We start from the raw sequence: 12,069 nt of genomic DNA on the forward strand, positions 1-12,069 counted from the left end.
CAAATCATAGAATCAGTGAATCTGAAACCTAGACAGATCATCTAGTCCAACCCCCTGCCGTAGGCAGGAAGGAGCACTGGGGGTGGCAGGGGTCATAAGACCCCAGCCAGGTGCCTATCCAGCCTCCTCTTGAAGATTTCCAGGGAAGGTGAGAGTACCACCTCTCTTAAGCAATCCAGGTTTTGTATAGATGAATTAAACGGGGCTCTTTTTTAATGTAACAAAATCGAACGCCTTGCACTTAAAAACAAAGAATATTGATCACGTGTTCAGGATACAGGGACCGTATCTGGGGAAAGCAGATCCAAAAGACTGTCGGGACGAAGGAATATGTTCATGATACACTTGCTGAACACAAACTCCCAGTGTGGTATCACTGTCCAGAGTACTAATACAATTCTTTTCTGCATAAGATGGTAAATATCAACCAGGGAAAGGATAATATATCTAGCATCGGTGAGTTTATTTACCCAACTGGTTTTGGTATCAAAACTTAAAAAGAATATCAAAAGGTTTGGGGGGAAAGGGGGCAGGTGGGAAGGGAAGTTATAGGACTTGAAGCACAGAAAAAAATCTGCACTTGATTGTGCAGCCTCCGTTATATGCCAGTATGTCACTGTCCATTACAGCTCCACCATGATTGACAATATTTTTTATAAAGAAAGCTGGTTAGGGAAAGGGGCTGAAATTTCCTAGTTGGAGCATGTGAACACAAAGAAAAAGACTGCACTTAAAGAAGAGATGGGCAATACTGTCATGACCCTACAATGTTTTGAGAGGTCCGTGGGATATTATGCGTGTTTTCTTGAGTTTTAGTGATATGGCATGTGTGGCCTTTACAGATAGACGGCACTAAGCTGCCTTCAGCTGTATCATCATTATATTTTTACACACTGTGGTATTTGATATCAAGTCTCTTGTATGTTATAATAAGGCCAGGTGCTGCTCCCTAAGTAATGTATTTCTTGTGCACCTCAGAAACTCAAAGCCTTATTGGCTGAGGAGAGCTAATCCTGAGAATTAGCATCTGAAAGGCTGTCACAGACCTGGTCAGGGCACTTGAGCCACATCCCTCCTGGCAATGATTTACATTTTGAAAGGCGAGATCTATTATTTAAAAAAAAAAAGGGGGGGGGAATCTATCTTTTCTGAGCATTTAACAGGGGTGATCTTTTGAGCTGATGAGATCCCCTCTTGAGCTGGCAAGACCCAGGTGAGGCACATAAAGCTGAGGTGCTATAGATCAAGGAGGTGGCCCCTGCCAAATCTTAGCTGGTTCTGTGTGGTTAAGTAGCTGAAGGCAGAGAAGGATTTGGGGCTGAACGACATCTTGACATCCCAGGAGTGTTTTTTTTCAAAGGCACAACTGACTGCATCTGGGGCCAACATGTATCGCATACATACCAGGAAACTAAGTTTGAGGGACAGAACACAAGGGTGACACTCATACCTGAAGCACTGACTAGTACCAATAAAGGACTAAGAGTAGATTACAGGGGTGAGAGGTTGTCTCCAGAATTCACTCTTCAAGAGACTGGAGAGTTAAGAGAGAGTTCATCCTTGAGCAAAAAATGAGAACTGATAAAGAAGGCTCTCCTACACCTGCTTTTTTGCTTGCCTGCTTTGCTGTCTCTGAAGGGCTTGCTAACATTGGCGATGCATAGGAGGTTCACACAGGTGCATGTGCACCCCTTGAGTGTGGTGGTACACCCCCTGCGAAAGGGCACCACTGACACTGCCGGCGGCACCTCCGGGCCATTGCCACTCAGCACCCCTCCCCCTTCTATCACTGGTGGTGTCTGTGGGCAGCCTGCAACTGCTGCTGGCCATTGCCGACGCTGCCTGCAGCATCTGTGGGTGGTCACCAACTGCTGGTCAGCGCTCCCCACTTACCACCACCATGCTCCTACTGCTAACAGTGCTGCTGCTGCCTGCAGGAGCTCACCGTGGCCCACTCAGCCTCTAGGGGCACAAGGCATTCATGCTTGCTAAGCAGCTGAGAGAGTGCACCTGTGCTCCCCCACAGTTCCTCTTTACTCTAGGGCAGTGGGGGATGTAAGAGAGTGAAAACGCTAGTTTCAGAGATCATCAGCAGTCCTTCGGAGTTGAGGATGACATCCATCAGGCTTGATGGGTCCTCGGGTGACTGAGGAGCCCAATTCTGGATACACACATTCTTTGGTAATGGGGCATGTTGTGTGGGGGAGTGGGATTTGCCCCAGGTTGGGCTCCTCCTGCTGCCGCCACTGTTCATTTTGCTTCATGTCTCTTGGTTGAAGTGAAAGTTTGCTCTCCCCGAAGATGCACCTGTTGCCCTAGAAGACCACCTCTGCACACAAGAAGTTAGGTCCCATCTATCACTGCCTGTTTCTCTGGCTGTAGACAGCAATGACTGGTGGGCATGCCACTCTGCTGTCTGTCCCTGTTCCCAGTGCGAACAATGGTGGGATCTGCCTGGAGATCCTGTCTGGGAGAGCACTGCACATGTGGACTGTCAAAGTGTAGCATGCCTGTGCATGGGGCCCTGGCCACAAGCACCTCTGTCTACCGTTTTGACCCAGTGGTAGCTGCAGCAGCAACAGTGTGCTCTTTTTGTGAGGAAGAGGTAGGGGAGGTTCTTTCATATCCTTCTCGGGCTGCCGTCCGCTGTCGCCACACTTTGGTGCCCTCAGCACCCTCTTTGGTGCACTGACTTTGGACTTCTCTGAGACTGTATGCATTTTCTGTATCCTATACTGAACAGCATCTGCCTGGCCAGTTTCCTGCTAGGCATGGCCAAGGTGATGATCAAGGATCTGGGTTTTCCATGTGCCACAGAAAAATGCAGGAAAACATGGATTTTCTCATTTTAAGGAGAAACTCAGATTTTCTTTAAAGAAGAAAAACATGGGAAACAGCAGGCTGTCAGCCAGCAAGGGGAAGAGATCCATTTGGCAAGGGGCTGGAGGGGGAGTGAGAGGAGGGTGATCAGGCAGGGGACGCCACATGTCCATGCACACACATGCTTGGGGCAGCCAGGCAGTGTGGAGAGCAGGTCCCTGTAGGCAAGTCTGGGGAAGGGGGGGGATTGAGGTCCCTATAGTGAGGGAGGGAGTTGCCTAGCTGGGGTGGTGCATGGGACCTGGGGGCAGGGGCCAGGGTGGGAATGGGTGGCTACACGTCTGGCTGGGGAGTAGGATGGAGCTGTGGAGGGCTTGTCTGGGGGGGATGCGATAGACTGGCTCCCTGCTACAGTGTGCTCCCCCAGGGGGCAGCTCTTGGGGGCCTGTGCCACTCAGATATGTGCATAGAGCAGGGCCAGATGCTGTGGGGGGAAGCAAGGGGCTGAGGGTGGGAAGTGAGGGGCACCAGCAGGGCTAAGGAGACTGGTGGTCAGGAATGAGAAGCAATGGCATGGGCAAGGCACTGGCAAGTGAAGGCTGCTTAGTGCCACAAAGCAGTGTGGGGTGGGAGACAGCCACAGCTGGACCCACATCCTGGTGAAAGAAGTGGGGAGTGATGATTTTTCCATGCTAAAAAATGCTCCCACCAAAATCAAATACCAAAACTGATAGGTATTTAGGGTTTATTATAATGGACTGAAGCACTGGTAGATTTCCAAATTGCCTTAAAATTGTAAGATATATAATTGTGTGTATATAAATATATAATATAATTTTAAAGCAATTCGGAAACCTACCAGTGCCTCAATCCATTATAACAAAGTAAATTCTAGACACCTATCAATTTTGGTATTTGATTTTGGTGGGAGCATTTTTTAGTATGGAAAAATCATCACTCACCACTTCTTTCACCAAGATGTGGGTATATATGTGCATATATGATGGCATTGCATTTTAATAGTGGAAAAATGTGGATTTTGTGCATGATATTTATCAGCGAATTTGTGTTTTTTTAAGTAGAGAAAACCAGGATCTCTGCTGATGACTGACAAGCCACAGGGGCTACCTCTGTGACACCCCCCAATTCCTCACTTGGTCCAGGCACGTGTCACACTTGAATTTGGACACTTTATCTTGCAACCAAATGCTGAGCAGTTTGTATCATGCTGGGCCAGCAAGGGAGCATTGTGCTACAGGTCCTACAGGTCCATTTCAAAGGAGCTGGTCCTACAGGTCCATTTTCACAGACTTGTCACACTTTCAGCCTTTTTTCCACTGGGGAGATCTCACAACAGCAGTAGTCTCTCAATGCCTGAGAAAGGGCGTTTGTGCCTGAAAGCTTGCAAAGAACCGCGGGGTCTGGATTGCTGATCTTGCGTGGTCCCCTCCAGCTCTCAGGTCCACGAAATCCATGAAACGTTTTTTCCAACTATTTAGTTGGTCTAATAAGAGAGAACAAACTCGGCCTGCCTGTGTCCTTAGACCAACACGGCTACAACCAGCACCCCATGAGGACGGGTTTCCATCTCCGGTGACACGGTTTGCTGACGCTGACAAGCGTTTCCTGCTTGACCTCGGGGAGAGCCACCTCCCTTTGCACACTCATCATTTGTTTCTAGGATTTCTGTCATCAAGCTTTAAAAAAAAATAAAAATTGAAGCCTCTTTCTCCCTCTTGCAGCGGGTCTGCTCCTGGAGCCGGGGCGGACTGGAAATCTGGTGAGGCCTGCTTCCGCGTCAGAGGCCGACCAGAACCGGAAACATCTCCCCCAGCTCCAGGGAAACGCTACTAGGTAGGTGGGGGAACTCTCCTTGGCCCCGCCCCGTTTGAGGCTCCTCCCCAACGGGCAACCCCGCTTGCTGCGCGCCTGGCGCCTACCGCGCACGCGCCCAGTGCCTGTCTTCTCTCCCTCCCCCACTCCCCCCCCGTAAACAGCGCGGTCACGTGCTCGCCGCGCGGCTCCGCGGGCCTCACGCTGCGGGGACGCGCGGCCGCAGGGAGCGAGCGTCGGGCGGGGCGGGACCGACCCCTGGGGCCGACGAGGGGGAGGGGCAGGGGGGCCAGCGCGTCGGCAGCGACCTGCACGCGCCGCCGCCGCCTCGTCCCTGCGCCTCGGGCCCGGGGCAGCGCCGGGCGGCGGAGCCGGGTGAGTGCGGGCGAGGGGCGGTGAGTGGGGGCTGGGGGAGCTGGACGGCCGCGTAGGGGAGGGGGGGTGGCGGGGCCTGGCCGCGCCTGGGACTGGGCCTGCCTCGGCGCCGGCCCCGCCCCTTCCCCAGCGGCGGCCTGGGCCGCGCCGCCGCCGCCTGCGCCTAGGGCCTGGCCTCGCCGCAGCGCCCGCGACGGGCCTCGCTTGGCAGCTGCCTCCGCGCACCCCGGTCCCGGCCCCTGCCTGGGGTGCAGGCAGGCGGGGGGCGGGAAAGGCCGGGCGCGGCGCCCAGCAGGCCGGGCCTGGGCTGTCAGGAAGGATGAGCGGTGGCCCACCTGGCCTCAGCCTGTCTGCAGTAGGCCTGGCTGCTCCTCCCCTTGCGGGCCACCGCCCCTCCCCCCCCCCCTTTTTGGAGCTGGGGGGAGGAGGGACGGGACAGGCACCTCGTGGGGCCTCCAGCAGTGGTGCCCATGTGCCAGGCAGTGCTCCCTCACCCCACCCTGCCTCCCAGGGCTGGGCCTCTTTGAAGGGATTAACACTGTCTTCTCCAGCCTCTGCGGTTAGGTCCCAGGATCCTGGCAGTGTCTCCTCCCAACCCCCCCATGCCAGGATCGGGCCCATAAACAGCAGGGTCACATGCACAGTGGGACCCCTTGAGGCAGGGAAGGTGCAGGGTATGCCTGGCCCTGCCTTTGGGTGCCCTGTCTCATGCACTGAGAAATTCAGGGCTGGGGGACCTTACCTGTCCCCTGCCATCAAATCTGGGGAGCTCCATGGACTGGATCTGGCCATGGGTTGGGGGTTGAACATCCACAGCTTGGATCATAGTCAGTTGAATTTCATGCCTCCTTTTTTACCTTTTCATTATAGATAAGCGATGGGTTCAATCACTTTTTTCAGCGCCTTTTAAAAGTGTGTGCTGTGTTACAGTGACACTGTAATCAGTTAACTTTGACTTAAGAACTATTCAACGGGCCAATTAAGGAAGGGAAATTAATGGGTAACTTCCCATTTATCCCAGTGGCTTTTGGTTTAAGCTGGTTTAATAAAAAGTTGTGTTTATTGAATTTGGTGAGTTTACCGGAACTGTTTGGTGGCCAGTAGGGCAGGGTGGTACTTTTAGAGACAAAGTCATTCAGAAGGTAGTCAGCTTTTGTAGGCCTTAGTCTACTTGGTAAGATGCTTGTGCTTTTCTGAACCACTTTGTCTCTGAAACAGTGACTCTCAACCTTTTTAGACTAAAGGCACCTGCTCAGAAAATATCAACTCTTGGTATTTACTCAGTTTTTGACTATGGAAAAAATACTGAGCTGTTCTTCTGTTGCAAGGAACCCAGAAAGACCACAAAAGGCCAGGATGTTTTTGACCTACAGATTGATTCCTATTTGAAATCTGTGGGTTTATCTTGTGACTTGGGATACCTTAAAAGAGGGGTGGGCAATTATTTTGTGTGGAGGGCCGCTTACCCAGATTTGGCAAGCTGTTGAGGATTGCATGGGCAGCCCCTCCCCTTGACAGGTGCCCCACCCCCTGGTCACCATGGTGGGACCAAAGTCCCAGGGCCAGTACTGGTGGGGTCCAGAGTCTGGCAGGAGTCTGTGGAGCCCGGCTGGGTTGCAACAGCAGGGAGAGGGGGGAGCTGGCCTGGCTCCACAGACCCCCTGCTGGTCAGAACCCTGTACCCCCGCCACCCTGCTCTGGGCCCTGCTGGCGCTGTCCCTGGGACACTGGTGTGGGCCCTGTGCTCCCACTCACCCCCAGTTCCCCCCCCAGCCCTGTGGTACAGGAGGGGAGCAGGGCACAGCCCCCACCCCCTGCTCACTGGCAGGAAAGGAGCTGGTGTGGAGCACAGGGAAAAGCAACCCCTCACCTGCCCTGTGGCCAGCACTCCCTGCTGCAGCTGCTAGTAGTCTGCGCAGGGCTGTCTTGAGCAGGCATAGGCAGCCCCACGCGGTCTGTGAGTGACTGCAGCATAGAGCACCAGCCATGGTGCAGCGGAGGGGCCGATTTTTTTTCCCCCACATTCAGCACCACTTTGTAACCTGCTTCTGCGCTGACTCTGGGCTTGCCTGTTGGGGCTGTACACGGCGGCAGCAGCTGTGGCTCTCCTGCTTACAACACTGGGGAGTGTTTGCTGCTTGCCCGGAGCTGGTGTGCTGGGCAGCACAGGGGCAGCGGAGGCAGCCTCACGGCAACCTACTGCGGTGTGAGCTCTGGGTGGGCAGCAGCAAACCCTTTCCAGCGCGGCAAGCAGTGGGGTCTTAGCTGCTGCCAATGCAGTACAGCCCCAACGGGTGAGCCGGCATGGGGCCAGGTTACAAGCTGGTGCTGAGTATGGAGGAAAAGCGGCCCCATGGCCGGTGCCCTGCACTGCAGCTGCTTGCAGCCCATGTGGGGCTGCTTGGGACAGCCCCGTGTAGGCTGCAAGCAGCTGCAGGGCAGGGAGCGCTGGCCACAGGGTGGGGGAGGGGCGGCTGCTTTTCCCCGTGTTCCACACCAGCTCCTTCTCTGTCCCTCCCCACTGAGCTTCCTGCACTGGGGCAGCCACCTGGTCCCAGGTCAGAAGCCACTGCTGGGGCTTCCAGCTGGGAGTGTGGGCCCAGTTGGGCCCTGCTGTTGCAGGAGCCTGTTGAGGATTCCCCTGGATCCTACTGCCTCTGGTTCCTGTCATTTTTTACAGGAACCAAGAACAGATACATTTTAATTTTCAAATTTTTGGGAGGGCCCCATGGGTCTGACAGAATGGCTTCGTGGGCCGGATTTTGACCACACCTGCCTTAAAAGGATCTTGTAGCCACCACCCTGGTTGAGAATCACTGTTTTAAGGTGGCATCCTGTCCTGCCTTCTGCCTGACTTCAGACTAATACAGCTAGCTACCTCTTTCTATTACGTGATTGAAGAGAGGCGAACACTTTTAGAAAACACTTGAAGTGATCCCATTTATATTTTTGGCATAATGATCAAACAGCTAAATGGCTAGATGTCAGACTATATTTGCCTATAAGGAAAAAAGTATTTTTAGACATAATCAACTAATTAATAGAGATGTTTTTGCTCTTTTCTTCCCCAGGAGGGAAAACAGCTTTAGATATTGAAGGGGGAAATGCCTTGATTCCTTAGCAATGATTGGCATTTCAGTTTAAAAGAAGCTTGATGGCTTTCCCTGTATCAACTCAAGTATATTGCTTAGTTTACTGATTTCAGGTGGTAGCAAGAATTGTCAACGGTAACACGTGTAACAATAACAAGATTAGTCATTGCTTGGGATTGCTAGCTCTAACACAGTAAAAGCATTTACTAAACTGGGCAAATCACACTTAGTTTAATGAAGATTATTTTGCTACTGTCAAGTTGTGTGAAAGACTGTCTAAAAAAAATATATCCATCACTTTCTTTATGTCTTAACTTTAATAGGTTTACTATTTACATTTACTACCTGGTTTCCATTTGAAGGGCTATTAATAAAGAGGGGATTCATGGAATTATTTTGACCCTTTTTAGTTGAAATTGTATGAACTGGAATAATAAATAAGCAATAATAACTTGAAAATAATACAGTATCAAGGTGTGGCAGATCTCAACAAGGAATGGAATATGGGCAATAAATGTGGAATCAGAGAACTCAATTTGCGTTTGTACCTCTTGGAAAATACTATCTTTATATTTATGAGGGAAAATTTTGAAAAACAATGTTATCAAAAGTGGCAGGGAAAATGCAGAGGGGAAAAGGTGTAGGCTTGTATTCAGGACAGTAATATTAAATGAAAGTTTGGCCAACACATCAAAAAATTGGCGATTTGGGGATGATATCCTTGTCTGTCTGGCCTGAAGAAAGGTGCTTTGTGCCCAAAATCTTATTTCTCCCAACTTTACATTTGGTCCAATAAAAGGTACCACAAAAAACCCTTGCCTTTCATATGTGGTGCAAAGAGAATTATGCAGTAGGAGTCACCTAGTCACTTTTTGGGCTTCAGTGCCTGAGGATGCAGTACTTCTAAAGAATCTTACCATAAGTGTGTTTCATGGCAACTTAACAGAATGATTTTTAGCAAGTTGAAGGGAATTTAAAGATTAACATCTTTAGTATAGGCTTTGAAGGTTTGAGACACTAGGGGATACTGGAAGAAATTAATAAATTACTTCCACTTAGCACAAGCTACTTGAAAGTGCTTTATAATACATTATATTTAAGGGTTTGATGGCGGGGAAAAAAAAAGAATAGCTGTTTAAGTTTGTTGTGGGGCATGACCGGTCATGATGATGATAATGTAAAGAAATGCTAAGTGATGTCTCTCTAAGATTTATGAGTATTTAGCTTTATTATACATTAAAAATGATCTCCCAAGAGCATAAGTGGAGGCATATGAATTGAGTGATAGATAAGATTTATAAAGTCATTACTATTGTGAATTTCTGTGAGATTGAGACATGTTTATTGATGTATTTTTTTTCATTCCAAAAAGGAAATGGAATAGATTCTCTTGAAGTAGTTTTGCAGGATAACATACTGGAAAGTAATTTATACTGCATACAGGCAGCCCACACTTAGCGCGGTTTCGATTAGCGCTGTTTTGCTATAGTGCTCATTTACAATTGATACCTGGTTTCACTGAGTGTTCAGCCAGTTTTGCTATAGCGCTCAGTGAAATTGGCAAGTTTCGGTGGGGAGAAGCAGTGGTGGCTGTGGCATCAAGTGGTAGTGAGTGGAGGGCGGGCGTGAGCACGTGGGGGTGGGGAGAAGCCAGGCACGGCTGGCGAATACAGATTGTTGGGACAGTGGACTGTCCTATGGGAGGGATAGGGGGCAGTTTTGCGGCTGGCTGGGGGTGGGGTGGGGTGGGGTTTACAGCAGGCTGTACATGGAGTAGGGATGCTGCAAACCCCCCCCTGCTCCTGGCTGGCTGCAAACATCCACCCTGCTCCTGTGCGATGCTTCACTGCCTGAGTTCAGCAGCCGAAGCAGTGGAGATGGCAAGGAGTGTGGGGCCTGCGCCGGTGCAAGGTCGGGGCAGCAGGAATGTGAGGCCCAGGGCCAGGGCCAGCAGGGGCCTATGCCTGAAGCGGGGCAGCAGGAGTGCTGGTGCCCAGGCTGGCATGTGGGCAGGTGGAGGCAACAGTGGTGAAAAGTGAATGTGGGGGGATGGGCATCAGTTCAGGGCCTGCATTGGTGCTTGGGGCCAGGGCCGGTGGGGACTCAGGTCAGGGGAACAGGAATGCAGACCTGGCCTGGCATGTGGGACTGGAGTGGCCAGCAGGCTAATGGGGAGAGGCAGGAGTGGTGAGAAGTGGTGGCAAGAGGCAACGGTACATTCATTCCTGTGGACAAATGGATTTCACTTAGCACGGTTTTGCCTAGCACTTGGGTTTTCTGGAACCAATTAAGAGCCCTAAGCGGGGGTTGTTTGTAATAGAAATACTGATTCTTGTTGAGTCTTTGGCTTGAGTGTAATTGTACCTGCCTTCCCACTTTTTTTGCTGAGGAAAAAGGGATAGAGCAGTGTTTTGTTGAGTAGAAAATTGTATAATTAGCAGAGGCTAGTCTAGGGGCAGGCAGTTATTTCAGGAGGATGGCCGCTTACTGAGTTTTGGCAAGCCATCAGGGACTGCATGACAGGCAGCCAGGGGCCGATAAATATTAATCTTCTAAATTTTTTAGGGACCCCGCGGGCTGAATAGAATGGCCTGGCGGGCTGCATCTTGCCCACCCGTGAGCTAGTTCGTTAAAAGAGAAAAAGAGCTAGTGAAATAACTATATATAATTCTTAAAAGCTTATTTGTACTTTAAGGCATTGTGGTCTCCTTTTTGACTGCTTACCTGGTTTTGGTGGGTGAGTTTGTTAGGAAGGTGCCCTGAAATATCTTATGCTGATTGTTTGTTGTTCTGTTTTTTGGGGTTTTTGTTGAAGTACTCTGGTTGTCAGTGCCAAGGTCTCTGGTGTCCATGTGTGATGATGGAAAGCTGAATGTACTGTAAGGTCATAGAAAAGAATTCTGCTTACTGTAATTAGATTTCATTATTTGGAATGTTGAAATTTCAAAGCTTTGTAATTAGTAGATGTTTTTAGACTTATCTGTAAATAACTTTGTGTTAAGAAACTGTAAGAGCAGGATAATAAAAACATAGTTAGTATGAACCAAGAATGACTGAATATATTTGATTTAAATTTTCCTTTCTTTTTGACTTGCATCTAGTTGTTTTTATTTTGTAAAATGTAATTTTGTAACTGCTGTTATTAAAAGTGAGTGACTAATTGGGTACTGAGAATGTAGATGGGTGCTGGCTAAACTTTTGCTACATAGGGTTTGCCAGTGTACCTTGGATCTAACTTATATCACTACTGATACTTCAGCTATTTTTTTTAAGAGGCAAGAGTTTTATGCAGGTTTTTGGTGGTTCTGTGATAGATAATTCATTTACAGTTATAGGGAAAGTTTAGAATGTTTTTTAAAGTATTCTGTCAAGATTCCTTTTGCATCTTTGAAATAATTTTTGGTACATGGATTTTAAATTAAACTTTAGTTTAAGGTTAGTTGTCCCACCAAATACTTTATTCTCTGTTTTATTCACTGATAGGGTAAATTGAATTATAGGACTTGAGGCAGAAGGGTCAGAGAGCTGGGAATTTTGAAGCCTTGGTACTGTTACCAGGTGTTCTAGATGTTACCCAACCTTGAGCAAGTCACTAATTTTTTCTATGTGTTTGTTTCACCATTGTTTCTGTTTAGATTGTAAACTTTGTGGGCAGACTCTTGCTTCATGTTGGTGCAGTGCATTAAGGCCCTGGTCTCAATTTAGGTTTCTGTACTGCAATACAAATAAACAAGAATATATGTCATTAAAACACAAGCGTGATAATTTTTAAAGTAGAAGAAAGGACAAAATCTTTCTTTTGAAAATTTGGAATGAAAGAAGAAAATCAGTGCCAAGCTTGTCTTCTGATTATCTCAACTCTAAAGTTAAATTTTGTGGTGTATATTATGTCACCAATGCCTTTACCTATCAAGAGCTCTGTGGTTGAGTCTGGCTGTTCCAGCCTGAG

General features: G+C 49.2%; 1 protein-coding gene across 5 annotated transcripts in view; it reads left to right on the forward strand.

Annotated features, from left to right (window-relative positions):
- The first annotated feature begins 4,906 nt into the window (after window positions 1-4,906).
- The window catches only part of PHF3 (PHD finger protein 3), a 98,975-nt gene continuing 91,812 nt past the window's right edge, over window positions 4,907-12,069 (forward strand). For 2 of the 5 annotated variants that reach the window (XM_090034518.1, XM_090034527.1), the window contains exon 1: window positions 4,907-5,028. The gene's annotated coding sequence lies outside the window, so the exon portion shown is untranslated. Of the gene's footprint in view, window positions 5,029-5,368; window positions 5,384-12,069 lie in introns of those variants that run through there. The other 3 variants (XM_090034542.1, XM_090034550.1, XM_090034523.1) reach the window with 3 other exon arrangements.

Source organism: Crocodylus siamensis, chromosome 1 (assembly GCF_052110815.1).
Source record: "Crocodylus siamensis isolate JL-2025a chromosome 1, ASM5211081v1, whole genome shotgun sequence".
NCBI classification, from domain to species: Eukaryota; Metazoa; Chordata; order Crocodylia; family Crocodylidae; genus Crocodylus; species Crocodylus siamensis.